Genomic DNA, 5,779 nt, shown 5'->3' with positions numbered 1-5,779 from the left:
AAGCACATTGCCACTTTGAATTATTTATCTAAATGTCGAGGATCACAATCATTTCTCTGGTGTTAAATAGGATTAGTTCTGGAGGTCTACTCAGTATTCTGTTTAGAAATTCAATGCGAAAGACGATACGGACTTATAAAAATTCATAGTGCCGAATGATTTGCTTCTCAAATCGCAATAAAGAGTAGCCCCGCTGGTTGTGGGCTGGATGTGGGTTCCACCACGTAAAAACGCATTCCTGTGAACAAGATAAAAAAGAACGTTTGAAATCCCTTCTTTTCGTAACGACCAAGGCGAATGTTTTAATGTTAAGGGTGGCGAAAGTACAGGACCTTTTGGCATCTACTAAATATCAACGAGCGGAAATTGGGTGTTGGATTGGTAGTGAGAGACTTCATTCCAGGTGTTTTCATTCAATCCAGTTGTTGTTGTTATAGCCGTCGCGATTTAATAACAAGAAAGCTGATGAAGCTGACGGCCTACAATCTGGGCTATTCAAGTGCGGTGGCGTGGAGCTGATAAGGTGCGGAATATATACAGATGATCGCATGCCTGAAGACTGGATTTTTAGTGTGCTCTACCTGATCCACACGAAAGATGACCTCGCCATATGCGCTAACCACCGCGGGGTCAGCTTTCTTATATGACGAATAAGGTTTTATTGCGACCACCGTAAACAAACAAATTGCACCTTAACAGTGTGGCTTTAGATCTGGTAAATCCATTATAAACCAGGTAATCGCGATACGTCAAAGCCTGGAAAAAACCTGCAGCAAGAGATACAAGGATGGTCCAAAAATGCATGAGAAAAAATAATTATTCTATGCCGAAAAAATATACTCCTGAAAAATATTTAGAGATCGTTCTAAGTTTTCCTTGTATTTTATATGGGTAATAGACTACTTTTCGTAGAAATGGTATACAATTCTTGAAAATAAATATTTTTCAAACAAAAGTCTCTGTGTCTCTTTAGAAGATCCCCAGTAATAATACCCAATTGTTTATTTAACCGCTTTTTCATAGTAACTATATTTTATAGGTTAGCCAAAAACCTCAGAAAATGCAATAGGGGGACCAATAAAAAATCTTTGGTTTAAAAAAATGGTTAAACAAACAATTGGGTATTCTACTGAACTACTGAACTGAGAACTTGAGTCTTCCACTCGAATAAATTTGACTTCTACGAAAAGTTGTTTTCCGCATATAAAATAAAATTTTGAGCGCTTTGAGCGATCTCTAAATATTTGTTGATTTCAAAATAAAAAATAGGGGCTTATTCTTTTCGCGATATAGACAATACTTAGGGGCTGGGAGCATTTAAATTCCGACTTTAATTTTTAGGACCACCCTATCTACTATTTGCTGATTTAGAAGTCACTTTTGACAGCATGCAAAAGATATCTGAATTTGGTATATCTACAAAACTTATACGTCGTATTTCTCTTCCGTAATCTGTAGACTGCGGAAGTTTATGCAGAAAACGAAGCCTAAAAATATGGACTACTTAACTATAAGCAAAATAAATAAATTTTTGTACATTTTGTTTATAGCTATGGAGGACACATTTCTGGGTTTTTTTTTTCTGCATAAAAATCCGCAGTCTAGTAATCTTTATCCGTCTGCGCTTAAGAATTGAAGTTTACTGAGTTGCCATAAAAAAATCCGAATAGCTTGGAGACTATATCTTATTTAGTGTGAGCTTATGCTCGCTATTAAGGCAAAAGGTTCGAAGAGATGTGTGCTAATATCAAATGCATTTGTGAAGTACCTACCAAAGGATCGAAAGCAAAAAGAAATTGTGGTGGTTTCTACCACTTGAAAAAAGTTAGATCCTACAGTTATGTAATTGAAAAATAAGAGGCCAATACATTGTAACCTTTAGTTTTATTCTATTATATATTTATTCTATTTTTTAACATTGTAATTTTTCTTGCAAACATTTTTAACATCATTGTAATATTATCGTCATAAATCCACTGTTTTCCTTTTTCTTATTCCTGTTCTTTTTCGTGTTTCTTTTCTCCTTTTCGGTACTACCTTTCATGTTTGCTCTACCTAAGTTCAAATGTATGCACAAACCTCCTACGGCTGACTCATAAAATGCTCCTTATGTTCCAATAATTACTTTGCCAATTACAGCTGCGAAAAGTTCAACCAATCAATTTTCATTCAAAATAACAGATCAATAACTTTTCCAATCAACCCAATTTGTGTAAATCCCTCACTTTAACTGCACCCCAACTAAACCAATAAAATCGACAACAACAAAAGGAAAATCGATAAACAAGCTAAGCTAACTAATCGACATTTGTTTTCATAAGTGTTAAGCGCAAAAGCTATGCGCTACGCTTAAGACAAAAACAAAGATTTCCATTTATTTTGAAACTAACTGAGGGTGAGTACATAGATCCCTTCAACTCGGTTTATTGGCTTTCCTTAAACTAAAACAAATAAATCGACATATAAACTGCAATTAAGCGCATTTCAACCCCAACAACTGCATGAAAACTTACTATACGATATACAGAAATATTGCCAATGACTTGCAAACGTTGATGGGAGAGGATGGTACACCTTCCGACTCGCTTGCAACTAAAAACCTATGCAATAGTAATTTAAGCCACTTTTCGTTTATGTTGGTGAATATTCGTGGTTGTTGGTTAGCCTATATGCTTGCAAGCTGCGTTTTTGTTATTGCAATCGTTTACCGTGTTCCTTGAGTGCGTGTGGTTTACCTTACGTGTGGGTCGAGCTAGCCAGATGTGGTGAATTAAAGAAATTATACATTTTTTTAAATTCCATAGACTTAGAGTAACCAATAACTAGTATAAAATATTAAGGACTGAATTTAAAAAGCTCTGTATTACAGCCCAATTGCGGTACAAAAGTGCATAAAACGAGAGTTGGAAAAAGTGTTATGAGATCTAGATCTGGTTTTTATTCAAATGATTGAGGCATGCAAAAACCATTATTGATATAGGGAGCTTTTTTAGAGCTTAAAAAAGCTGGGCTGGTATGCTATAACAGTTACACCCAAATATATCCAGCGGAAGCAGCTTTTTAAATTTTTCTGTAGATTTAATCCGGTGGTGGGCATCAGCTTGCACGCGGGCAAAGTTCTTTCGAGGTTTCTATACAAAATTTAAACAAAGCTTGAAAGAGCTTTGCCCGCTGGTAGACTGCTGCCCACCACCGATTTAATCGCTCCACCTTTCTCTATCTCTGTTGGTTAAAAGAGGTATACACAGCGACCTAGTGGGTCTATTGTGCCCTCCCTATTGTGTTTCACTCTCTAATTATAGCTGCTTTAAATCGGCGATGGGCAGGGAGAGCTTCTACTCTGCAAACTTCTGTGCAAAATGTATTGAAGGCTTGAAAGAGCTTTTGCCCATTAGCGCTTTAAATCATTGATAATCAGAGAAAGCTTTTAACTTATGCACTTTCTTATAAAATCGTCTTAAATCCTTAAAAAGCTTATATGTGCAATATATTTGGGCTTGTCGGCTTTATATCGATAACGGTACCATCTTGCCAATATAACTTGCATAGCAGCGCACGGAGTACCACGACCAAAACCAAATTTCGCGGTTTAAGCTTTTTAAGGGTCGTTTTCTGAAGTAACCTTTAACTTTAACGCTCACTATATATTTTAATTGATACATATCGATAATTCGATGAATTTCAAATTCCTTAAAATCCGATAAGTCAACGATAATTCAACGAAATTCGATTACGCGACTAATTTCAATAACTCTGAAATTCGAGGGCTCGATAAATTTCGATAACTAAAAAGTGTATATATCGCGATATAAAACGATAACTCGATAAACTTTGAATACTTTTATAAATTGTGTTTGCATAACAAAAATGAAAATAGTTGAAAAAGCAAACGATAATTTACAAGGCGTACTTAGCACGGTGCATAGGCAACTGGCTGAGTCAGTGGGATCGTCGGTTCGAATCCTACTGAAAGAAGTCTGATGAGGAAATGTGGTGATTTCCGAAATAGCTATCACTTCTACCATTTTTTCAAATTATTGTTGCTTTTTCCACAGTAAAAATTTTAATTTAAATCGGCCTTGAGCTCAGTATAAATTGTTGAATATAGTTTTATAAATTTTAAATTTGGACTGCTCCATATATTTCGAAAGCTGTCTTCAACTTTCGATAACTCGTTGCACTCTATTACCACGATAAAATTCGATAAGCAGTGATAACTCGATAAACTTATATAACCTAGAAATTTCGATAAATCGATATATTTTGAAAATTCCATACACTTGTATTCGATAAATCGACCAATTTCAGTCGATCAATAATTATCGATAACTCTGAAAGAACTCGATGCATAACCATAACTCGAAAAATGTCATTAAGTATAAAAGTAATTATAATTCTTTAAATATCGATAACTTGATAAATTTCTTTAACTTTAAAAATTTCGATAATCCCAAAAATTTTTATACATAGCTTGATAACTATCCGTATATTTCTGTGTAAATAAATTTCTACAACTCAATAAACATTGATCAATTGGAATAATTCGATACATAGCAATAACTTACATACTTTAAAGGCAATCTTCGTCGAATCGACGAAGTCCTTTTTATCTCCCTTTTTTTTTTTGAAAAATGTTGCATGCAAGATTGCCTAACTAACAAGAAAAAAAACACACAGGGAACTTATTATTTAAGCTTTTTTAGAGAAATTCGCTCTTCAGTCCGATAACGATAAATATGGAAAAAGAGCAACAGTGTTCGTCAAATCGACGAAGATTACCCGTTTAGGTTCAGTTTACCTTTTGGAGTGTAGTGATATACATATGTACATATGTATATAACCGCGTTTTCCTATTAAAAAAAAAAATCTTACCATAAAAAATTTCTGTATATTTATCATCTCAAAAATCTGGCAACCCTATTTGATCCCCTCTCATCATACTTAACTTAAATATGCAATAGTTCCTTTGAACGCTTCAAAACCATCAACTTGGGCATGCACCAATCAACGCCAGCCAGCAACTGCTGGGCAGGCTACCAAACCAAACGGATGGGCGAGCTGACAAGCTTACAAATCCCACCATGCAGTTATTGCAAAACTTTTCCAATTATTTTCCCAATTTCCACATTTAGCCAGAAAAACTTGTCGAAGGAATTGGAGGATAAATATTTGTATGTATAGGAAACACTTCAATGTGCTCCGTCTGCTTCATTTTGTTGTTAACTAGCTTGGTTTTATACGCGTAGTACAACCTGAAGCATTGCTTGCTTGCAAACCACACCGTTTTATACATTTTACACTCCATGGTTTGTATGTATGTATGAATATGTATACGAGTATGTTTGTATTTAATACTTAATAGTCATGTGTGCTTTTAAACCGGCGTCATTCACGCCATCCACACAACTCCTTTTCAGCACTTTAACTTGCTTTCCTTCGCTCCTTTCATTGTTCATCCAAACATCCTGTTCTATCCGCCTTTACCACGCCAGCGCTCAATCTTACTCGTCTCTGGCAAACAGATTTCAATTAGTGCAAACAACACCACAGCCGCATCAATCAAGCGGAAACAAACAAGGGTGTTGTATGCAACACAATTCAGCTGAAGGAGGCGGGTGACGATACATATCTGCCAAGCGAACGAACTTGAGCCAATATCTCGTAGAGTGAAGGAAAAATAAATAAATAAATACGAAAATGTGCGCAACTGCAGTTGAGAAGATTGCCTGCATATATGTATGTATTCACTGTTATTTGCGCATTTGTAAGCTCACCCCCC

The 5,779-nt window shown here is 35.5% G+C and overlaps 1 protein-coding gene across 1 annotated transcript in view; it reads left to right on the top strand.

Annotated features, from left to right (window-relative positions):
• Positions 1-5,779, top strand: part of LOC118743097 (roundabout homolog 2) — a 568,533-nt gene that overhangs the window by 404,940 nt on the left and 157,814 nt on the right. The gene's annotated exons all lie outside the window — the stretch shown is intronic.

Source organism: Rhagoletis pomonella, unplaced genomic scaffold, assembly GCF_013731165.1.
Source record: "Rhagoletis pomonella isolate Grant_MI unplaced genomic scaffold, Rhpom_1.0 Rhpom_scaffold_00007, whole genome shotgun sequence".
Taxonomy (NCBI): Eukaryota; Metazoa; Arthropoda; class Insecta; order Diptera; family Tephritidae; genus Rhagoletis; species Rhagoletis pomonella.
Note: the sequence above shows the minus strand (reverse complement) of the source record. Positions and strands in the feature narration are given on the sequence as shown.